Source organism: Lepisma saccharinum (assembly GCF_977018435.1).
Source record: "Lepisma saccharinum chromosome 12 unlocalized genomic scaffold, izLepSacc3.1 SUPER_12_unloc_1, whole genome shotgun sequence".
In the NCBI taxonomy this organism is placed as follows: Eukaryota; Metazoa; Arthropoda; class Insecta; order Zygentoma; family Lepismatidae; genus Lepisma; species Lepisma saccharinum.
This window is the reverse complement of record NW_028142891.1, coordinates 6,289,567-6,315,228: the sequence shown is the minus strand read 5'-3', so window position 1 is coordinate 6,315,228 and position 25,662 is coordinate 6,289,567. Positions and strand designations below refer to the sequence as shown.

Here is a 25,662-nt window from a genome sequence, read left to right as displayed (position 1 = left end):
AATATACAGGGTCTGTATTTTAAGTAATGAGAATAAAAACCAGAAAACAACATTTATTACAGATATCGCTACAAACCTTTAGTAGTCTTCAAAGTATGCCCCTTGAGCATCAACACACTTCTGCAGGCGAGTTTTCCACACGTCGTACGCTCCCTGAAAGTCAGCAACTGGAACATCCTTCAGTGCACGCGTGCAAGCCGCTTTGACCGCATCCAGGGTTCCGTGGTGGTGTCCTTTGAGGGCTGTTTTCACTCTGGGAAAGAGGAAAAAATCTGCAGGGGCAAGGTCGGAGATTTAGGGAGGCTGAGGAATCGTTGTGATGCCAGATTTCATCAGGAACTCTCTAACCACGAAGCACGTGTGACATGGCGCATTGTCATGATGGATCACGTCTTCAATGCGTTCCAAAAGATCTTGCGACACGATCGCGCGGTTGTGCAATTGCTCGTTCGTCAAAACTTTAGGGACGAGCTTGGCGCAAATTTTTCTCATCCCAAGATCCTGGGTGATGATTTTGTGAACAACCCTTTTATCGAGTCCTAGCGTATCCGCGATAAACCGCACACTGACACGCCTGTCCGCGTTCAGCAAATCTCGCACACGTTGTTCGTTGTCTCTGGTTCTTGAAGTTGACGGGCGCCCTGCAAGGGGTTTGTCCTCCACGCTCTCCCGGCCTTCTTTGAACATTTTGTGCCACCGAAACACTTGCGCTTGTGATAAACTGTCACTGCCGAATGCTTTCTGAATCATTTCCAGCGTTGCTGCACCAGATTTTCCAAGTCGCACACAAAATTTGATCGTGTACCGCTGTTCCATGCTTTGCTGCATTTTGCTCTTGCACACATTACTTTGCAGACGTCCACGCCAAGCGTTATCATGCCTCAACGGATGCCAGCAGGCAAGTGCCGCTTGGAGCGCTTTCAAGGTCACACCCCCAACTATCGACTCTAACCGGTCCCAGCGCGCTCTGATGTCTAGTCGCGCCAGAAAAAAAATATTCTCATTACTTAAAATACAGACCCTGTATATATATATATATGAATTTACATGAGCATGTAGAGTGGTACATAGTAGCAAAGTAGCAATGAAATAAGGAAAGTTTGAGTGTTATTAAAAGAAAATAAGGTGTATGCGTGTGTGGGTTGGATATTAATGTGTATGGAATTCGTTTGAAAAGGATAGGGATGAAAATTTAAATCATATGTGTGGGGGGGGGGGGGGAAGGTAAGCACTTAAAGTAATATTACTGTGAGTTAGAATTTATAGGCATGTGAACGTAAAAGATGACAGAATTGCGCTTTGCTGGTACTGAGTTTGACCTTCGTAGGGAGTGAACGCCAGGTTATCCCTGCTAGGTACAAGAAGGACTTCTGACCAAATCTGCTTTTATTAGGTTTGGGGATTACTAGGTCTCTATGTAAGGACGATCTGGTGTTTTGGGTACTGAACTCGGATCCAAGCTGAATCCTATGATGCAATGGAGATTATTTGTTATGAATACTATGGAATACCTTATTCTGGTAGATGTAATGTATTCTCGAAGTGACTGTCAGTATGTTGTAAAACTTGCGCAATTGTTGGGAATTATTTTGTTGGGAGTGCATGTGAATGGTTCTTAAGCAATTGTTTTGGATAGTTTCAAGTTTCTTCAGATGAGTTAAGTTACCGCCAAATATAACACTAGCATCATACTCTAATACAGGACGAATAAAGGAAAGGTAGAAATGTCTACTAAGATTTCTATTGAGACATTTACGAATGTTTGGAAATATGTAAATATGGTGTTAAATTTTACGGATATAGTTATTTATTTGGAGGTTAAAATTTAGCTGGGGGTTGATAATGATTCCAAGATATTTTAAATGATTGCTCAAAGGTACTCTGGCATCATTAAGGGTAATATCTATCGTGTTAGCCGGGATTCCCTTACCGGTGTGAAGCACCATAGCCTTCGTCTTTGCAACGTTAAGTTTCACGTTGTTGATGTTGTACCACGTTAATACTTTGGGAAATGAGTTTTCCATTTTCTCCTTTACATCCTGGTACGTATCTCCAACATGGACGAGAAGGCAGTCATCTGCGTACAGAGTAATCGATGAATCTGAATTTATTAGTGTGATATCGTCAATAAATAGGTTGAATAATTTTGGGCCAAGTACAGAGCCTTGTGGAATGCCTGCAGACACTGACTGCTCGGTGGAAAATGAACATCCTACTTTCGTTGAGATTTTTCTATTTGCGAGAAAACTTTCCATCCAGAGAATTGCTTTGCTATGGAACCCAAATCTATCCTTTAATTTTTGTATTAGCAACTTGTGGTCAACAGTATCAAATGCTTTGCATACGTCCTGGGAAATTGATCCAACCAGGGGACTGTTTTTTCAGACCAGTGTCTCGTGCCATTCATTTACTAAATAAACTAAGTAACAATAATTCCGAGGATACATCCTTTCTGAATCCAAATTGTCGATCAGACACAAGATTATTTGTTTCCAGGAAGGTAGTCAATTGCTTGTCTATTACCCTCTCTAAAACTCGACTCAAGGTAGGTGTTAAAGAAATAGGCCTATAGTTAGACCCTAAGGTAGGAGATCCAGGTTTGTGGTTTGGTGTTATCATGGAGTGCTTCCAGCTAGTTGGAAACTGGCCACCTTTGAAGGATGTGTTTATTATGTCGGAAAGGGGCTCCGCTATAAGTGGGGCAACAGCACCAGAACGCTGTTGGGAATGCCATCCGAACCTCCTGCCTTTTTTACGTTTAACTTATTAAGAATTGCCAAAACTTCATCGACAGTGACAGATTTTAATATGAATTCTTCAATTTGCTTGACAGTAGTTGAATTGGGGTCTGAATTGTTTGGATTAACATGCATCGATGATTTGCAGATATTATAAACATGGATATGCAGATAATGAGCTGTATCGGGCGGGCTTGTTAGGCGGACATTGTCGACTCGTAAGTGATTAATTGTTGTTTTTGATTTTCTACCCGTGATCTCATTGATAACCTTCCATTTGCAGCTGTTATTGCTTGTGGTCTGGTTCACCATATCTCTGTAGTAATTTACTTTTGCCTGCCTAGTAATTGTTGTGGAATGATTTCTAAAAGATTTGTATTGCTCCCACGTATAGTTGCAGGGAGGGTCCACCACTTTTTTGAACAAGTGGTTCTTCTGTGATATTAATTTAATAATTTGAGGAGTAATCCAGGGCTTGCTGCTTTCTCTCACCCTGAGAGTTTTCAAGGGAGCAAATTCGTAGAGTGTAGTTGAAATGAGAGACTGCAGATGACTTACTTTTTCATCCACAGTTAAGTCAGGAGATGTAGCTACTTGCATAGAACGGAAAAGAGGACGCGAAGGTGAACAAATCAGGTTAATATATTTTGTGAATTTTACGGGTAGTAATTAGTTTCCTTGGCATACGCGTTATATTAATTTTGAGTGTGGTGTAAACGAGAAAATGGTCACTCATATCCTCATACACAGTTCGTGTAACTGTGTGCAAGTTAGGGTTCGAGGAATAAATGTGGTCAATTAACGATTCGGATGTTCACGTGATTCTTGTAGGCAGAGTAAGGAGTTGTTTGTGTTCTAAAGCGGATAAAGTTTCAAATAATGTATTTGTGTCTTGGTCATCTTTCAGTAGATTTACATTCATGTCGCCTAGGAATATGGATAGTTGGCTTGGTGGTAAGCTTGCGAGTTGTTAAAAGTGAGCGATGTGCAACAATTTGAGAATTTGAAAGTGGAATTTATACATTTACATATATATTTATAATGTAAGGCAGACGGAAGGAAAAAAAAATATATTACTTGAATTTAAGTTCAAGATTATGAAACTGAAGGCTGTTCCAATTTTACAATGAAAATAAACATAAAAAGATTTAAAAAATGAGACTATAAGGGAAAAAACAAGAAATAACACAATTTATAAAGCAGTTGAGTAGCTATATTCCCAGCGATCTATCACTGCACTTTGTGTTAAAGGCGACCAAGTTCATCAAATGTTGTGACCTAGTGTCTGACATTGTTTATCTTAACAACAATGTAGCCGTTGAATGTCCAAACACACTTCATGCCAAATTTTTCGATTGCTCCCCTGTAGAGCTGCAATTTGGAGAAGCATAAGTCCTCTTTGATAGATATTCTACTGCCTTTCAGCATTTTTTTGCAGTTAAATACTTTGGCTTGAGAATGATAATTTGTAAACTTAACAATAATTGGTCTAATAATCGGTCCCTATCCTGTGGCTCCTACATATTTCTGACAGCTCCATTTTCACTTGCATTTGTTCCTCAAACAGAGATAGAGCAATGTTATCAGTTTTCTCATTTGAGGTCTCTGGGATCCTGAAAATCCGGATGCTGTTCCTCTTCTGGTACTGCTCGAGGTCCACCAGTGGTGTAAGGGGTACCTTCCACAGAGACACCTAAAAGTCAACCTCACTTCCACATAGTACACCCTGGAGTGCATTTTGCAGATGAACGAGGCTTTGGCATCTGGACCTACAGCCAGAATTATCCTTGTAGGATTGTGTGTGTGTGTCTTGTCCTGTGTTTTGCCCCTGTGGTGTGGGGGAGTTTTCCTTTCCATAAAACTGGCATCCAAGAATATATATTTGTGAAAATACAAATGTTCTCTCTATTGCTTTGCTCCTGTAGCCCTGTGAGGTTAGTTGTGCCAATGCCCCAGCTCAACCCAAGGCTTGACTAAACATCCTCCCAGCTAATATTTTCAACTTCAAGTGCTGTTTTCAATCATTGGATATTTTAGAAAAATTGCAGAGTGGTTTTTTCACATGGAGGGGACTGGAAACTAGCTGGTATATAAAATTTTCATTCTGTTTCCAGACAATGAATGTAATACCACAGATGACATACATCACATTGTATTATTTGACCTACATTTTTGTACGTAATTTTCCTGGTAAACGGTACCAGACAGGAACAGTAAATTTCATGAATTGATTTCCTTTCAGAAATTAACTTTCTTTCGATATTTTTCACGGGAGGGGACTTATTTCATCCATCTCTAATCATGATGAGATGTGATCTCTTCCTTTTTTGGATGTAAATAGAATTCTGGATATCAATTTCAGCTGCAAGAGAAGTAGCATTGGTAATTTTAAACAAACCACAGCCCTTTGAGCCTGTCTGTATCTGTGGTAGCTTCACTTGATTTCCGTCAAATTTAAGAATGTTTGCAACCTAAACTGCAACTTGGAGTGCTGGTGTCCCCTCGAGTGGTTTAATCATCACAGCTTCACCAGTATCACAACGTATGGTTGACATGGTCACCCAATGTAGATATGAGCATAAGTGCCCCTTCACATTCATGCATGGACTTTGCTGCTGAACCCAAATAGGTTTTCTGCAACCCTTTAATGTATGGAAACCTTTTCTTAATGAGATTTTGTCAGGAATTATAACATCATTTGTTTTGTGAAGATGTTTTCCATTTCAAGTTGCACAGTAGCAACTTTGGGAAGTTTTCTTGCTTAGCTGCCCCATGAGACAAGTTTTGTTTCTTACCTTTGGTATTTGTGTTTTGTAAAAATGTTGTGAAAGGGACTTTTGTTTCCTTTGGACGTCCTCTGCTCTTGCCAGAAGGAAGTGTAAGTTGCTCTCTCATCTTCAGGAGGGTGTTACATCTGTTACACACTCTTCCATTTGCACCACTGACACCGTGAAACGCTCGTCTTCTGAAGAAATATATTGCACATGATCATTGCAGTATTGGTAACTTCTATCAGTATCCAGTGATACATGCATTAGGTCCTCTGTGTCACTTGTATTACTTGGCTGGGAAGGTGTAGCAACATCTTGCATGCTTATGTTGTGTGCTTTTTGGCAATTTTTCCATGTTTTTGACATTTCCTGTGCTTGCCAATATGTGAGCAGTCTCTTCCATATCACATTCCATTTCCGTTGTGCTAGTATTATCCCTGAGGTTGTTAAATATTAAGGGCGTTCGGAAATGAATTGGACAAGCATTATATAATCCACATTTGTTATATTTTACCTGCAATACAAAGATGTACATTACCAGTAATCTCCCCCTGACTGATCTCCTGATGGCTGCAGAGAACCACTCTCTTAGTGTAGAGTTGCACCACTCACGGACAGTGGTCTGGAGTTCTTCATTAGATTGAAAGTGTCGACCATGCAATGCGTTCTTCATTTTATCGAACAGTGCATAATCCGAGGGGGGCTAAATTCGGTGAATACACAGGATGTGGGAGCACCGTAAATTCCATTGTTACCAATGCCTCCTGTGTTTGGTGGCTCATATGCGGCTTCGCATTGTCATGCTGAAGAATCACTCCGAGAGCCCATTTTCCTTGCCGCCTCTGCTGAATTCTGCGTCGCAGCTTTCGTAGTTTCACAGTAGCTGTTTCTATTTACAGTTTGGGTAGTGGGAAGCCAGTCCACCAGCAAAATTCCATCTTCATTCCAGAAAACTATACCCATTTGCTTCTTGGGAGTGAGAGTCGGTAGAGTTTTTTTGGAGCGTGGACTTCCAGTGTGTTTTTTTTCTCTGGAGTTTTGAAGCTGAACCAAGATTCGTTGCCAGTCACCAGTCTTTTGAAAAGATGTTCTCTGCTCGGCGCAACAATTCTCTGCACATGTCCGCTCGCTGTTGTTTCTGCTGATCCTTCAGATCGTGAGGCACCCACTGAGCACAAATTTTCCTCATTTGCAGATCCTCATGAATGATTGCATGCAGAGTTGCTTGCCCAAAACCAGTTTCACGTTGCAGTTGTTCAATTGTTACACGTCGATCTCCCATAATCAAGTTGGAAACACTTTGGATTGCTGCTGGGGTATGCATTGACCTTGGGCAACCACTGCTGACACCTTTGTCCACACTTTCGTTTCCCCTTTTGAAATTTTGAACCCACTGAAACACTGTACTCCATGAAGGTGCTGACCCACCACAAACGGCCACAAGTCGGCGATAAATTTCAGATGCCGAAACACCCTCTTAAACAGGAACCACGTAGTCCACCTCTGACCACGAACGAGTATCACCTTCCATTTGTGAGTTGGCTATGTTTCACAACTTTACAACTTTAGGATTACTCTTCAAGGCGCTCATCGTAACAAATCTTATTTTTATCGTCAAAATTCTACCAAAACTTATTTCAAATTGATTGTACGTGTTAGTAAAACATATTAAATACATGTTCGTACCTATATACTTATGAATGAGCAATGCAGGACAACACAGAATTATAGTGGCCACTATGCCAGTCGCAAGAGTCTCGTAGGTCTGCTAAATGCTGTCCAGGGTGTAGTAGTGTACTACGTGGAAGTGAGGTTGACAATTGGGTGTTCTACGTGAAGGGTCCCCTTACACCCCAGGAAGATGCATAAACTAACACCACCTTACTGGAGTGAAAGAATATTGTTAATGGAATCACGTTTTGTGGCTCCGGAGTATGAAATATTGACCAAGATCAATGTTTGCTCATCACTAGCACAAGGTGAATGATCATACTTCTCAAATGTGTCTCCGTAAAATATACTAAAAATTATGTAGTACACATAATGCAAGAACATACAAAGGAATATCCCTGCTGTTGCCATCAAAATACTTGAACTGGCGAGACCTGCCCTTCAGCAAAGCAAATGCAGCAGCTCCTTCAATGAGCACTCTAACCTTTGGATGTTTCTTACTATAGTTCTTCTATCGAGGAGTCAGAAGGCCATTGTTTTCATATGGTGGGAGCAATTTCATGGACAGGGCTTCCACGTAGTACACTCAATTGAAAACCTGACTTCCACGTATTATACCCTGTACTACATATTGTAGACGGGGTGTAAGGGGTGACCTTCCACGTAGGCGCCCAAAAGTCAACCTCACTTCCACGTAGTGCACCCTGGACTAAAGACTAACGAGGCTCTGGCGACTGGCACAATGGCCAGTATAATTTTGTGTGTTTTGTCCTGTTTTTTTGTCCTTGTGTGTGCTGAGTGCCCGTTTACAGCCTCAGTTTTTAACTAAAGTCAGAACATTTTAAGATTTTTAGTTATTTTTAGTTATGAAACGTTAGAGTTGTCATTTGTAATGATAAGGGGCTGGCCCCCGAATAATGTGACGGGAGCAAAATAGCCTAAGTGCTGACGCTCCCAAAAATTTTAAATTCAAATTCAAAATTCAAATACATATTGTAGACGAAGGAGGCTCTGGCGACTGATTCTATGGCCAGTACAATTCTGTGTGTTTTATCCTCGTGTGTGCTGAGTGCCCCTTTACAGCCTCAGCTTTTAACTGGTCAGAACATTTTAATATTTTAGTTACGACACGACATTACAGTTGTATCATTTTAGTTCTGGTAAGGGACTGGACCCCGTATAATGTGACGGGTGCCAATAGCCTAAGTGCTGATGCACCCACAATTTTAAATTCAAGTTCATGGGACAGGGGATATGCAGCATCCCCCACAATATGCATTTCTTCAGACAAAAATTCATTGCCCATCATTTTAGCATGCAAATCAGACTTTCCGTAAACATGTGTATCATGCACAGAGCATGGAAGAGAACAGAAACAATGTGTGAATACCATATCCTTTTTACACTCTACTTGTAATATCAAGGCAGGGAAACCCTTCCTGTTTATGTATTGCTCTGGTTGAACATTCGGTGCCTTATAATTAATAATAATTATTATTATTGTATAAACGTATGAGAACGTAACATGTATTACAATCGTCAGAAATATAACTTAGCCTTCTGCTAATGAATCATATATAAATCTTACAAACATACATCCCAACAGCATCTTAGACATGTAACATAAATTTAATAGTTAACATTATTAAATAACAAGCATAACTATTTTACCTAACAAAATTAATTTCAAAAGGTTCTTCTGCCTTATATATACACACAATGATCAGTCAATATTTTTTATTTTTATTTTGAATTTTAAAAAGGGCAGTTGCCTTAAAGAGAAAGGGACAGCATTGTGAAACTTAACCGATATGTAGTAAAAGTTTTTTTGTGTCTTGTTGTAATTACGTCTAAACAATCCCTATTTCTAGTTTTATTGGTATGTGAACACCCTAACTCCTCATAAATGTTTTAAGGAGCAATAAAAATTAAATCTGGATAGAGAAAAAATGTATTTGTTTTCTAAATTAGTTCAATATACCATTTTACATTCATTTAGTTTTGAAAATAATGTCCTCAAGATGGCGGCCGTCAGCATCAATACATTGTTGTAGACGATCCCTGAAGTTTCGAGCAGCTCTTGCACACATATCGCGGGGTATGGCATTCACTTCATCAATAATCCGCTCTTTTAACTCTGGTAGGGTGTGAGGGCGGCTTTTGAAAACCTTTTCCTTCAGATATCCCCAAAGAAAGTAGTCACAAATGCACAAATCTGGTGACCGCGCAGGCCACCGGACATACACCTCAAAGAGACGAGGCGTCCTGGGAACATTTCTCTCAAAACATCAAGTGAAATTCGAGCTGTGTGAGCAGTAGCTCCATCCTGTTGGAACCACAAGTCCCCCATGTTCTTCAACAATCTCGTCCGTTCTGGGTTGCAGAAAATTTTGCAACATTGAAACATAACGTGTGGAATTCACTGTCACTCCTTCCTCCTCAAAAAAGTAAGGGCCTACCACGCCAAATTGTGATATGGCACACCACACTGTCACTTTAGGAGAATGTTGCGGTATTTCATGAATAATGCGGGGGATATGTTCAGCCCAGTAGCGAAAGTTTTCCTTATTCACGCACCCACAAAGATGAAAATGTGCCTCGTCACTACTGAAGAAAGCTGCATTCGGAGGGATCTGAGCAAGCATTTCTTCACACAGATTTTTACGGTTGGCGTAGTCTGCTGGGCGTAGTTCTTGAGCAATCATTATTTTGAAAGGATGGAACTTCAAATCGCAGTGCAGAATCCTTCTCAAACTGCGGTCTGAAATCCCCAATGCAACAGCATGTCGTCGAGCAGAACGTTGCGGCGATTGTTGAACTGCTGTTCTCACCCGCTGCACATTTTCTGGCGTTCTGATGGATCTGCGTCGGCCATGTGTATCTCTTCTTAGTGTGCTACCAGTTTCCTCCAACTGCCGAACCTACGACCGAATTGTGTTTGCATGAGGAACGGCATTGTTGCGTGGAATGTTGAACTGGCGCCGAAAAGCTCGTTGTGTAGCGATCACAAATCTGTTGTTTTCATAATACGCGCGAACGGCAAAACCACGATGTGCACCGGTCCAGACCATCTTAGCTACTGAAATGGGGTCAACGCCTGAACAAAGGCAGACCACGTGCAACTGCCTACCCCCACCACAGCTCCCGCGGTAATCGATAGAAACTGCTTAGTCGGTTCTGCCGCACCCTGTATAAAGCAGGCATTGGAATACAAAGATACCGGAGCTGTAATAATACCTAGTCTAACAAAACTTAACTTGCAGTGGCCACGGCTTGGAAGACCACACATTTATCTTACCCATATCTTTTGCACTTCTAATAACCTTTTAATTGAAGGCTGATGACCCCAAAGTATGGTACCATAGCTTAGGTGACTGTATATCTGTGCATAATAAACAGTTTTTAGAATATTAAAGCTTACACACAATCTTAACCTACGCATTAAATAAATCCCTTTGCTAACCCTCGATTCAACTCTACTGATATGATCCTCCCATTCCAAATGATTGTCTATTAAGAATCCTAAAAAGTGACAGAATTCTTTTCATGCTCTGTATTATGATTATTACTATTATATGTAAGTTCCAAGCTTTGGATCTTATCAGTGGTTATGCAAAGCAAGTTAGCAGTACACCAGTCCTGAACAATATCGGAAGTAGATTTTAATGAGGACCTTAAAGGATTATTAGAATCTTGAGTTCGAACAGATATTGATATCATCAGCAAATAGGTAACTACTGACCAAGGGTGTTGAAATGTTATATGGCAATTCATTTATGTAAATAATTAAAAGAATAGAACCCAGAATAGATCCTTGAGTTACTCCATGTTTAACAGGTAACAAATTTTACTCTTTTTCATCTAAAAACTACTCTCCGAGATCTCCCACTTAGATATGATTGCAAAAGTGACAGCGCTCCATCCTCAAAACCATAAAATCCTTACTTTTTTATCAGAACAGAATGAGATACAGTATCGAATGCTTTAGACAAATCATAACGTTCCACATTAACAACTGGAGTGTAAGGGGTACCTTCCACGTAGGCGACCAAAAGTCAACCTCACTTCCACGTAGTGCACCCTGGACTAAAGACTAACGAGGCTCTGGCGACTGGCACTATGGCCAGTATAATTTTGTGTGTGTTGTCCTGTTTTTGTCCTTGTGTGTGCTGAGTGCCCGTTTACAGCCTCAGCTTTTAACAGAAGTCAGAAGATTTTAAGATTTTTAGTTATACAACGTTAGAGTTGTTATATGTAATGGTAAGGGACTGGCCCCCCTATAATGTGACGGGAGCAAAATAGCCTAAGTGCTGACGCTCCCAAAATTTTAAATTCAAATTCACATTAACAACTTTCTTACTGTCTAAACCTAATATACATTTTTTCAAAAATGAAGACAGCAGCCTTGACAGTATCAAGTCCAGTTCTATAGCCAAGTTGAGAGTTACTAAATAATTTATTTTGTTCAAAATAATCAACCATCTCATTATTTAGGAGAATCTCAAAAACTTTTGAGACGACTGGAACCAATGAAATGTGTATGTAATTGTCAGGAAAAGACTTATTACCCTTTTTAAATATGGGTATCACTTTTATTAACTTGAAATCTTCATGGAAAAACACCCAATAATACATTATATGAGTTCGAGGTTCCTTTATAAAATTTACTCCATATTTCAATAAAATGGAGCTTAAGTTATAAATATCCTCACATCTACTACTACTCATTTTACTGATTGCTCTTTCAATGCCTTTACTTCAAGAAGAGGGGTGTAAGGGGTGACCTTCAACGTAGTACACCCAAATGTCAACCTCACTTCCACGTTAGTACACCCTGGACTGAAGACTAACGAGGCTCTGGCGACTGTCCCCATGGCCAGTATAATTTTGTTTGTATTGTCCTGTTCTTTTGTTCTGATGTCTGCTTACAGCCTCAGCTTTTAACAGAAGTCAGAACATTTTAAGATTTTTAATTATGCAGCGTTAGAGTTGTTCTTTGTAATGATAAGGAGCTGGCCCCCGTATCATGTGACGGGAGCAAAATAGCCTAAGTGCTGACGCTTCCACAATTTTTAAATTAAATTCAAATTGACTGGGACCTAGCCAGTGCTCAAATATACATAAGAAATCGGCATTCAATGTAGAAACATAGTCTTCAATTTGAGAAGCCTTGGATATTCCAGAGAAAAGTTACAATTTCATTAGGCTTATATTGATTATTAAAGCTACTACTACCAACTTACACAAGCCCGATTTTTGAATTTCTTGGATGATCTTCAAGGGTATCAGATATAGGCCTATATCGATTATATCAAAACTACTGAGACTACTAATAACAACTTCTATCGGCATGACTTTTGAATTATTTTGATGATCAGTCATAGTATTAGACATAGGCATATCTAATGATCTAAAAAAAAAAGTATCAGTATTGAAACTTAAGAGGGATAGTCTCAGAAGGAACAAACGTATTTGCTAACTCTAATATCTTATCACTAACAAAATTTTAACTAATCTATTAAGGTGAAGAACATGTGCAGTACGAAATCTATTTCCTAAATTACTTATGTCTACGTAATGAACATTTCACTTTTTGCCTTGTCTACTTCTCTGTTGATGATGGACCACTGCGGCAAATCATGTCGTCGAGGCACAGACAAGACACACATTTGCCTGGTACTGCGAAGTTCCTGAAGTTCACTTCTAAGAGAAAACAGAAGATTGTTGGTTTCATTTTTGGCGAAATGGTTTGTTCCTGCTAACAGAACTGGAATGTCAACTGAGCTGTTTACTAATGCCTCGGCTGTCGCATCACAGAATTTAGCCCCGGGCTTTACAATACTTGTAATTTTATGATAACTATCTCTTAAGATATTTGAATAAACACCTGTTCCCTGACTATCGGAATATATGCAAATGTCCATTGGCCTAATTTTGTTCTTAGGCTGTACTCCCTTTTTCACTCCGAGATTGTTGTTAACTTTTTCTTGTTCCTGTATTTCAGTGGGCAAATCTGATAGAGGCTCTAATCTATTTTTTTTTAGAACCGGAAACGTCCTATTGTTAAAAGATCATTTGATTATTCTTTCTGGCTTGATAGCGGACAGTTTTCCATTGTCATTCTTCACATCCATATCTCACGTTTTCACCATTCCATCACGTCATTAATCTCCATATCTTTGACCTCTCTATAACTAAGTGTCCTGCTGGAGAAGACAACCTCGATAAAAAAAAACAACCTATCCCAAGGTGTGAGTTGCACGTGCCGATAGGACAGTGTTGGCTGCAGGGGTAGGTGCAGTCGCGAACGTGACCTCGGGGATTTAGGTTTGGTCCTCGAGTAGCCTCCATTTTTGGAGGTAGGCCTTCCTCGGCAAAGAGGGCATGTCGGGGCAACAATTTATGGACCCTCCACAATAAAAACATTTTGTATATGGGTACAAAATCCACACAAACGGGGGAAACCCCCAAAATGAGCGCGGCCTTCGAGCCCGCTTCATTTGGTGGAAAGGACAAGTACGTGCCACGTTACCTTGTTATCAGTATGGTTCAGAGGACCGATAGTAGCGATGATTCTGCAACAACAAAGAAACACGGAGCTGCTACATTGAAGGACTTGTCACCATTGCTTACCAAGAAACAGCTAGACTCGCCGCTGGTTCAGACGTACCTGAAATAAAAAAGCTGAGAAACTGGAGTCTACTTATCAGTGATTCTCAACGGATAAACGCTTTACCGCACCGACAAGCTTCCTGAGGTTCTGCGTTCACACGGTGGAGTTGCAATTGGTGTTCGAGATACCATCTACTCAACGCCAATCTTCCTCACCACTCCCCTCCAAGCTGTCGCCGTGCGGTTCCATCTACCACAGCCAATATCTGTGTGCTGTGTCTACATCACAACGGAGGAGCGATTCTCTCTTCAGGACCTCCTTTCCATATTCGAACAACCTCCGTCTCCTGTAGTTCTTTTGGGCGATTTTAATTCCTACAATCGTTTGTGGGGCTCCATTCGTACAGAGCCCCGGGGTCAAATTGTAGATCAATTCCGTGGGGCATCAGGATTAACGTTGCTGAATGATTGGACTCCCAAATATTTCAGTCCTTCCTCAGGCACACGTTCTGCGTTGGACTTGTCCTTCTGCAGTCCCAGCCTTGCTCCGACCACATCTTGGAGCGTTCACCCTGATGTCTGTGGAAGTGATCACTTCCCACTCTTTCTTACTCTGGAACATCTTCAGCACTCACGTGAACAACACCCTCACTGGCATCTCAGTCGGGCAGACTGGGTTGCCTTCGAGCGTGCAGTGGACCTTGAAGTCTATATCGACGCCTTAGATATATTTGTATCACGAGTGCATGATGCTGCACGCACCTCCATTCCACATCCCAGCGGACCTGCGAGGCGACGCCCAGTCCCCTGGTGGACTGTGGAGATCGGTGCAGCCATCAAAAACCGCAATCATGCCCTAGATCGATTTAATAGGAACCACACTGCCGCAAACCTCGAGCAGTTCCGCATTAAGCGTGCCCGTGCCTGTCGGCTTATTCGAGCCAGTAAGAAGGCGTGCTGGGTCCAATACGTGTCTTCTCTGACGAAGCAGGCTTCGTCGAAAGCAATTTGGACCAAAGTACGTCGCATCCAGGGGGGTGCATCTACTCCTCTGAGCGCTCTGGCGCACGATGGGACGTTGTACACAGATTCCGGAGACATAGCTAATATCTTGGCCACACAGTTTTCTGATGCGTCTAGCTCTGAAAATTATGAACCACGTTTCCGCCGTGAGAAGGACCGTCAAGAACGACGCCCTCTAGTTTTTCGAAGTCATAACAATGAGCCATACAACTCTCGGATTTACTGAACGGGAGTTCGATCAGGCACTTCGAGATTCAAAGAATACAGCTCCTGGAGTGGACAAGATCAACTATGAGATGCTTCGTCATCTGCCCATTGGAGCAAGAAATTTCCTTTTGGCGGTATTCAACAGGCTTTGTTTGGAGGACTCTTTCCCCACTTCCTGGAAAGAAGCTATTATTGTTCCTATCCTGAAACCAGGTAAACAACGCACCGCAGCCTCGAGTTAGAGCCCTATTGCCTTAACCAGCTGTGTGTGCAAGTTGATGGAACGCATGATCAACAAGCGTCTCACCTGGTTTTTGGAGGAAAACACATTGATATGTAATTTTCAATGTGGTTTTCGCTCCAACCGTTCCACACTGGACCATCTGGTTCAGCTGGAAACACATATTCAGGACGCATTCCTCAACAAGGAATATTTAATTGCAGTTTTCTTTGACCTCCAAAAAGCATATGACACAACGTGGCGCTTTGGCATCCTAAAGCAGCTCCATTCTTGGGGCGTGCGTGGCCATATGGCGTACTTTATTGTAAACTTTTTAATCGATCGTTTTTTCCGCGTACGTGTTGGGAACTCGTTTTCAGGTCTTCACGAACAAGAGAACGGTGTCCCGCAGGGCAGCGTATTAAGTGTGACTCTGTTTGCCATAGCAGTGAACAGCGTTATGGCAAGCATTGTTGCCCCTTTACATGGTCTACTGTATGTAGACTACCTCACGATATTTTGTCCCTCACGGAATCTCGCGTCAGCTTCTCGTCAACTCCAACTGACGATAAACCGTTTGGTTGAGTGGTCCTCCCAAACAGGTTTCACCTTCTCATCCGAGAAATCCGTGTGTGTTTACTTTTGTCGTCAGCGTACATGTAATTTAAGTCCTGACCTGTAAATGGGGAAATCTCCCCTGTGGTTCGTGAGTGAGTTCCGCCTGCTGGGCCTCATTTTCGATAAGAAATTAACATGGCTACCTCACCGTCGCCAGTTAAAGTTTTCTTGTTTTCGAGTTTTCAACCTTTTACGCGTTTTATGGCATACTTCCTGGGGTGCTGATAGTAAGGTATTCCTTCGCCTGTACCGTGCACTCATCAGGTCGAATCTAGATTATGGATGTGTTGTGTATTCTTATGCCCCCCATACAGACTTCGCATCCTAGACACCGTCCACCATGCTGGTATACGTGTGTGCACTGGTGCCTTTCTTACCAGTCCAGTCGCCAGTTTGTATGTAGAGGCATCTGAGCCGTCGTGTCTCTGTCACGTTGGCATCCAGCGGATCGAAGTAGCTGATGCTGCAGCCAAATCTGCTGATGTAGCTGCCAGCTAGGGGTGTAAGGGGTGACCTTCCACGTAGTACACCCAAATGTCAACCTCACTTCCACGTTAGTGCACCCTTTACTAAATACTAATGAGGCTCTGGCGACTGGTCCCATGACCAGTATAATTTTGTTTGTTTTGTCATGTGTTTTGTCGTTATTTGTGCTGAGTGTTCTTTGCAGTCTCGGCTTTTAACGAAAATCAGAACATTTTAATATTTTATGATTTTAATTAAGCAAGATTAGAGTTGTTATGTGAAACGGTAATGGGCTGGACCCTGTATAGTGTGACGGGTGCAAAATAGCCTTAGTGCTGACGCACCCATAATTTTAAAATCAATATCAATATCAGTAGCTGGCCAGCTAGCTACCTGCAGAATGTGTTCCCTTGTTGCAATGTTGGCACTTGGCAGGCCGAGTGGGATACGGAAGCGGGGAACAAGCTTCAGGCTGTTAAGCCCACCATAGTTGCTTGGTGTTCGTCGTCCCGTCCCTCTCGGCGAGAAGTTATTCTTACCCGCATGCGTCTAGGACACAGCCGTCTAGCGCATTGTCACCTGCTGCAAGGGTTGAACGCTCCGTTGTGTCGTGTTTGCAATGTGTTTTTAAGCATTCGACACATTCTCGTTGAATGTGTCGATCTTGCTTACCTCCGGCAGACTTTTTAACCTTTCCGGCTGTTTGTCATCCCTCTTAGTGATGACAGCAGTATTTAATCAAATGTTTTTAGGGGTGTAAGGGGTGATTTTCCACGTAGTCCACCCAACTGTCAACCTCACTTCCACGTTAGTACACCCTGGACTGCGTTTTGCAGACGAACGAGGCTCTGGCGACTGGCACTCTGGCCAGTATAATTTTGTGTGTTGTGTCCTGTTTTTTGTCCTTGTGTGTGCTGAGGGCCCTTTACAGCCTCAGCTTTTAACGAAAGTCAGAACATTTTAAATTTTTAAGATTTTACTTATGCAACGTTCGAGTTGTTCTTTGTAAAGATAAGGGGTTGGACCCCGTATAATGTGACGGGTGCAAAGTAGCCTAAGTGCTGACACACCCAAAATTTCAACATCAAATCAAATCAAATCAAATGTTTTTAGTTTCTTGCGAAGAGCTGGACTCTTCCACAGTTTTTATTTGTTTGCTTGACTTTTTAATGTGTTGTGTTTGTCTCGTGCAGGTCTTTTTACAACCTTGCACCTTTAGTTTCTCCCAAGGGGCTATATACACCCCTTTTTAAAGTTTTCAGTCAGATTTTTAGATAAGGGGATATTTCCCCGTATATATAGAAGAGTGCAAAATGGCCTTAAGTGCCGAGGCACCCAAAAATTTTAAATCAATCAATCAGCAAGCCTTTAGAATGACGTATAACTCTGCCGTATAGATTGAACAGGCAGGATGTAGCGAGTAACTGGAACTTTGATAGTCTAGGACGAAGGCGCAACCAACTGATTCAACTGTCTTGGACCCATCCGTGTAAAACATTAAAATTGGGTCCAAAAACCGTTGCTCGTAGACCATTGGTGTTTCTGCTATTGGAAAGGCTGTCAGAAGGTGCAGGAAATTCGCAGGTAGGGAGAGGCGGAATGAGTGGAGAGACGCCGGGAAGATTACTGTTAACACCAAGTGCTGACAGGATTTCGTCTGCACGAACGCCAAATTGTCTTTGCAGAGACAGCGACGGCTCAGATGCCTCTATGTACAAACTAGCGACTGGTCTCGTACGAAACGCACAAGAGCACAAACGTATACCAGCATGGTGGACGGTGTCTAGGATGCGAAGTCTAGATGGGCGGGCAGAAGAATACACAAGACATCCATAATCAAGCTTCGACCTGATGAGTGCACGGTACAGGCGAGGCAGTACCGTCAAGTCAGCACCCCAGGAAGTATGAGATAAAATTCGTAAAAGGTTGAGAACTCGAAGACAAGAGAAATTTAACTGGCGACGGTGAGGTAGCCATGTTAATTTCTTATCGAAAATAAGGCCGAGGAAGCGGACCACATTCACGAAGCACAGGGGAGATTTCCCCATGTACAGGTCAGGATGTACATGACATGTACGCTGAGAACAAAAGTGGACACACACGGATTTCTCGGATGAGAAGGTGAAACCTGTTTCGGAGGACCACTCAACCAAACGGTTTATCGTCAGTTGGAGTTGACGAGAAGATGACGCGAGATTCCGTGAGGTCGTCTACATACAGAAGACCATGTACAGGGGCAACAATGCTTCCCATAACACTGTTCACTCCTAGGGGAAACAGAGTCACACTAAGTACGCTGCCCTGCGGGATACTGTTCTCTTGTTCGTGAAGATCCGAAAAGGAGTTCCCAACACGTACTCGGAAAAAACGATCAGATAAAAAGTTTTGAATAAAGTATATGGCCACGGACGCCCCAAGAATGGAGCTGCATGATGATGATGAAGAAGGGGCTTCGTTGTGTCGTATGCCTTAGGAGGTCAAAGAAAACTGCAACTAAATGTTCCTTGTTGAGGAATGCGTCTTGAATGTGTGTTTCCAGATGGTCCAGTGTGGAACGTTTGGAGCGAAAACCACATTGAAAATTACTTATCAAGCAGTTTTCCTCCAAAAACTAGGTGAGACGCTTGTTGATCATGCGTTCCATTAACTTGTACCCACAGCTAGTTAAGGCAATACGTCTATAACTCGAGGCTGCGGTGCCTTTTTTACCTGGTTTCAGTATCTGAACGGTATTTGTTTCTTTCCAAAAGGTAGGGAAAGAGTCGTCAGTAGTTATGGTCCCCCCTCCATGTAGGACGGTGAGTGGGCTTAGTAGGGAGGTCAAATTCATCTCATCATTTCACCCATTCTTCATATCCATATCTCACGTTTTTCACCATTCCATCACGTCATTCATCTCCATATCCTTGACCTCCCTCTTAGAAACTAGGGTAGGGAGGTCATTTTCATCTCATCATTTCACTCATTCTTCACATCCATATCTCACGTTTTCACCATTCCATCACGTCATTCATCTCCATATCTTTGACGTCCCTATAACTAAGGGTCCTTCTAGAGGAGACAACCTCGATAAAAAACCCCTATCCCAAGGTGTGAGTTGCACGTGCCGATGGGACAGTGTTGGCTGCAGGGGTAGGTGCAGTCGCGAACGTGGCCTCGGGGATTTCGGTTTGGTCCTCGAGTAGCCTCCATTTTTGGGGGTAGGCCTTCCTCGGCATAGAGGGCATGTCGAGGCGACAATTTATGGACCCTCCACAATAAACACATTTTGTATATGGGTACAAAAAACAACTCAAACGTGGGGAAACCCTCAAAGCGTCGGAGGCCTTTGAGCCCGACGAGTTTATTGGAAAAGACAGGGAACGTCACGTCAGTGCCGCGTTACCTTGTAATAAGCATTGTGGAAAAGAAAGAGATGAACGATGAATGTACAAGCACGAAGAGAAATGGAGCGAAAACATTAAAGGACCTGTCACCATTCCTTATAAAAAAGCAAGTGGACTATGCCGCTGGAAGTGATGTCCCTGACATCAAAAAACTGCGCAACGGAAGCCTTCTCATCCAGACCAGTACAGATCGCCAGACTAACCTCCTCCTTAAGCTTACGACCTTGGGCGACTTTCCTGTTCAGGTAGAACCTCACCGTCAACTGAACAGTTGTAAAGGTGTTATACGTCACTGGGATCTTTTGAATTGCACAGAAGAAGAAATCCTTCAAGAGCTCTCCGATCAACATGTAACAGCAGTGCAGCGAATCAAGACCAAAAAATCCGGAGAACTTTTACCGACAGCTTCGCTCATTGTCACCTTTAAAACGACCACTCTCCCGGTTGAGGTACGGGCTGGTTATTACAACCTCCATGTCCGGCCGTACATCCCGAACCCGATGCGATGTTTCAAATGCCAGCACTTTGGGCACACTCAGCCTTCTTGCAAGGCCACCACTGCCATTTGTGGCAAATGTAGCGAGCCCGACCATGGGACCGAGCCTTGCTCATCTGGTCCCTCATGCGTCAATTGCAAAGGCAAGCACCCAGTCTGGCATCGCGACTGCCCCTCTTTCCAAGAGGAAAAGAAGATCCGAGAGTTGGTTGTGACAGAGAAAATCTCTGCCGGCGAAGCAAAAAGACGTCTCCGTGAAAGTGTACGCACTCCTCTACCTGTGCCATTCGCTACAGCTGCTTCAAATGCTCTTGCCCGTCGCAGTATTGGCGTCCAAACCAGCGACGTGTCCACTCAGACAACAAGTATTCCCGGAGCAGCTCACCCCGCTCCGAAAAAACCAGCAACCACTACTCGCTCCACAGAGAAGAAATTCAAGCAAGTGTATAATAAAGAACATTTTCTGAAGTCTACTAGCTCTCCAGTCAGGGTGACAGCCACCACCCTGAAACTTAAGGTGCAGCTAAAAGCTGCCCGGCGGGCGCTCAAAGCACCCGCCCCCACTACACCTTCTTCATCCCCTTCGCCCTCTGTGTCCTTACCCGAGGACATGATACAGGACGAAGCCGCGGCTGAAGAATTTATCAAGGTGACAGGGCCGAGAAATGGAGTACGCCTTAAAAGGTAACAATCATACCTACAGCTATGGCTTATTGTCTCCAATGGAACCTTAACGGTTTCCTTACACATCTCGAGGAACTGCAAATTCTAATATCTGAATTTGACCCTGCCATTATATGTCTCCAAGAGACACATTTTCGTTCAAATGAATCAGTGATTCTCAACGGATACACGCTTTACCGCACCGACAAGCTTCCTGAGGGTCGTCGTGCACACGGTGGTGTTGCAATCAGTGTTCGAGATAACATCCACTCAACGCCAATCTTTCTCACCACCCCCCTCCAAGCTGTCGCCGTGCGGGTCCATCTACCACAGCCGATATCTGTGTGCTGTATCTACATCACAAGGGAGGAGCGATTCTCTCTTGAGGACCTCCTTTGTATATTCGAACAACTTCCATCTCCTGTAGTTCTTTTGGGCGATTTTAATTCCTACCATCGTTTGTGGGGCTCCGTTCGTACAGAGCCCCGGGGTCAAATTGTAGATCAATTCCGTGAGGCATCAGGTTTAACGTTGCTGAATGATGGGACTCCCACATATTTCAGTCCTTCCTCAAGCACACACTCTGCGTTAGACTTGTCCTTCTGCAGTCCCAGCCTTGCTCCTACCACATCTTGGAGCGTTCACCCTGATCTCTGTGGGAGTGATCTGTTCCCACTCCTTCTAACTTTCGAACATCTTCAGCACTCACGTGAACAACACCCTCACTGGCATCTCAGTTGGGCCGACTGGGATGCCTTCGAGCGTGCAGTGGACCTTGAAGTTGATCTTGCGTCGACTTTGCCAGCCATCGACGCCTTAGACATCTTTGTGTGACGAGTGCATGATGCACGTACCTCCATTCCACATCCCAGTGGACCTGCGAGGCGACGCCCAGTCCCCTGATGGACTGCGGAGATCGGTGGAGCCATCAAGGACCGCAATCATGCTCTCGATCGATTTAATAGGAACCACACTGCCGCAAACCTCGAGCAGTTCCGCATTAAACGTGCCCGTGCCCGTCAGCTCATTCGAGCCAGTAAGAATGCGTGCTGGGTCCAATACGTGTCTTCTCTGACGAAGCAGGCTTCGTCGAAAGCCGTTTGGACCAAAGTACGTCGCATCCAGGGGGGTGCATCTACTCCTCTCAGCGCTCTGGAGCACGATGGGACGTTGTACACTGATTCCGGAGACATAGCTAATATCTTAGCCACGCAGTTTTCTGGTGCGTCCAGCTCTGTAAATTATGAACCACGTTTCCACCGTGAGAAGAACCGTCAGGAACGACGCCCTCTAGTTTTTCGAAGTCATAACACCGAGCCATACAACTCCATTCACGGAACGGGAGTTCGATCAGGCACTTCGAGATTCTAAGAATACAGCTCCTGGAGTGGACAAGATCCTCTATGACATGATTCGTCATCCGCCCATTGGAGAAAGAAATTTCCTTTTGACGGTATTCAACAGGCTTTGGTTGGAGGACTCTTTCCCCACTTCCTGGAAAGAAGCTATTATTGTTCCCATCCTGAAACCAGGTAAACAACACACCGCAGCCTCGAGTTACAGGCCTATTGCCTTAACTAGCTGTGTGTGCAAGTTGATGGAACGCATGATCAACAAGCGTCTCACCTGGTTTTTGGAGGAAAACTCATTGATAAGTAATTTTCAATGTGGTTTTCGCTCCAACCGTTCCACACTGGACCATCTGGTTCAGCTGGAAACACACATTCAGGATGCATTCCTCAACAAGGAACATTTAGCTGCAGTTTTCTTTGACCTCCAAAAGGCGTATGACACAACGTGGCGTTTTGGCATCCTAAAGCAGCTCCATTCTTGGGGCGTGCGTGGCCATATGGCGTACTTTATTAAAAACTTTTTATCTGATCGTTTTTTACGCGTACGTGTTGGGAACTCCTTTTCAGATCTTCACGAACAAGAGAACGGTATCCCGCAGGGCAGCGTATTAAGTGTGACTCTGTTTGCCATAGCAGTGAACAGTGTTATGGCAAGCATTGCCATATTGCCCCTGTACATGGTCTTCTGTATGTAGACGACCTCACGATCTTTTGTCGCTCACGGAATCTCGCGTCAGCTTCTTGTCAACTCCAAATGACGATAAACCGTTTGGTTGAGTGGTCCTCCCAAACAGGTTTCACCTTCTCATCCGAGAAATCCGTGTGTTCACTTTTGTCGTCAGCGTACATGTCATTTAGATCCTGACCTGTACATTGGGAAATCTCCCCTGTGCTTCGTGAATGATGTCCGCTTCCTGGGCCTCATTTTCGATAAGAAATTAACATAGCTACCTCACCTTCGCCAGTTAAAGTTCTCTTGTCTTCGAGTTCTCAACCTTTTACGCGTTTTATCTCATACTTCTTGGGGTGCGGATAGGACGGTATTGCTTCGCATCTACCGTGCACTCATCAGGTCGAAGCTAGATTATGGATGTGTTGTGTATTCTTCTGCCCGCCCATCCTGACTTCGCATCCTAGACACCGTCCACCATGCTGGTATACGTGTGTGCTCTGGTGCCTTTCGGACCAGTCCAGTCGCCAGTTTGTACGTAGAGGCATCTGAGCCGTCGCTGTCTCTGCGAAGACAGTGGCTGGTAATGAACTATTTCCTCCATCTTCGCTCGATGCCTTCACATCCCTCATTTCACACCATCTCAGACGAGAATAGGCTGGCAAGGTATCGGCTCCGCTCTAGTGCCAGTAGACCATTTGGTTTTCGTGCAGACGAGATCCTGTCAGCACTTGGTGTTGACAGTGATCTTCCTGGCGTCTCTCCACTCATTCCACCTCTCCCTACGTGGGAGTTTCCTGCACCTTCTATCGATTTTTCTCTGACTGCCCTTCCAAAGTCAGAGACACCAATGGTTGTATACCAGCAACGGTTTTTAGAATTTCGTGCGAAGCACCCCAATTTTAATGTGTTTTACACGGATGGGTCCAAGACAGTCGAATCAGTTGGTTGTGCCTTCGTCCCAGACTCTGAAAGTTCCAGTTACTCGCTACATCCTGCATGTTCCATCTATACGGCAGAGTTGTACGCCATTCTAAAGGCACTGGACTTTGCAGATGTCAACGGTCTGAAGAAGGTCCTTGTGTGCTGTGATTCGACCAGCCTGTTGCAGACTCTGGATTCGCCGTATTCCCGGCATCCAGTAGCGCAACGCATATTCAGACGGCTTGTGTCCTTATCTGCTAGTGCCGTTGTACACTTCTGTTGGGTCCCTAGCCACGTGGGCATCCAGGGGAACGAAGCAGCTGATGCTGCCGCCAGGTCTGCTTATCTAGACGGCGATGTTCTCGTCCACCTTTTGCCAGCTAGCGACCTGCAGAACGTGTTCAGTTGTCGCCTTCTTGACACTTGGCAGACCGAGTGGGATGTGGAAACGGGGGACAAGCTTCACGCTGTTAAGCCCACCATAGGTGCTTGGCGTTCCGCGTCTCGTCCCTCTCGGCGAGAAGACGTTATTCTTACCCGCGTGCTTATAGGGCACAGCTGTCTCACGCATGGTCACCTACTGCAAGGGCTGGACCCTCCGTTGTGTCGTGTTTGTAATGTGGTTTTAAGTATTCGTCACATTCTCGTTGAATGTGTCGATCTTGCTTACCTCCGGCAGACTTTTAACCTTTCCGGTTGTTTGTCATCCCTCTTGGGTGATGACAGCAGCATTTTATCAAATGTCTTTAGTTTTTTACGAAGAGCTGGACTCTTCTACCGTCTGTAAGGAGGTTTTTAGTTTGTTTCTTCTGACTTTTTAATGTGTTGTGTTTGTCTTGTGCAGGTCCTTTTACAACCTTGCACTTTTAATTTTTTCCCACGGGGCTATTTACACCCCTTTTTAAGAATTAAGTCAAAATTTTAGATAAGGGGCTATTTCCCCGTATACATAGAAGGGTGCAAAATGGCCTTTAGTGCCGACGCACCCAAACAATTTTTAAATCAATCAATCAATCAAGTAGTTATGGTCCCGGATATAGGCCGATAAATCAATTGATTGGAAAATATCGATGAAAGATCAATTGATGATAAAGGGCAGTGAACAAGCAAGCATTGTTTGTATTTGGAGAGAGGCCAGAAATGGGCGGGGTTTGAGATATGGGGATGGGTTTTGATTGGTTTGTGGGGTATGGGGAGATGGTGGCGTGGGATGGTGAGTGAGAGTGTTGTCTAAGAAAGGTGAAAGGTTACAGATGAGAGTTTGAAATGACGAAATCAGGATGTGAGTGTGGGACTGTTGGGTGATATGGAAGTGGGGTAGGACAAAGGAGGTATTGTGGAAGGTGTAAAGGTTGGAGATAAAGTTCGTTGTATGTTTCCTGGAAATGTTTGTGCGTGTTTATCGATAGTGGTGTCATTGTATGTGTGGTTGGTATAGAGTAACGACCGTATAGGGTAACGACCGATGGAAGGAGAAGTGAAAAAGGAAAAAGTTGTGGAGAAAAAGTGAGTAAATAAAGTAAATAGAAAAAAGTACAATTTGCGGAAGGGGATAGTGTGTATAGTATTCCGGGGTGGGAAGAGGATAGGAGGGGTACGTGGGCGTTGGACGCTTTGCGCGAGAGGATGCGCAGAGAAAATAGGTGCGTGATAAGCAGGGTGGATGAGGTATATAAGGACGATTGATCTGTTTATGTTTACATCACAGTGAGCAACCTGTGTGGCCATCGTCTTCTTCCAGAGATCCAGAGACTACCTTTCAGAGTCGGTTTCGAAGTGATTTAGCAGGTATATAACGGTATCCGGAGGTAAGTATAAAATGGGTATATAGTATCGTGGATGATGA

At 43.6% G+C, this 25,662-nt stretch overlaps 1 pseudogene; it reads right to left on the bottom strand.

Annotated features, from left to right (window-relative positions):
- Positions 1 to 294: 294 nt before the first annotated feature.
- LOC145982155 (protein GVQW3 pseudogene) lies at positions 295 to 828 on the bottom strand (annotated as a pseudogene).
- Between the last annotated feature and the right edge of the window lie 24,834 nt (positions 829 to 25,662).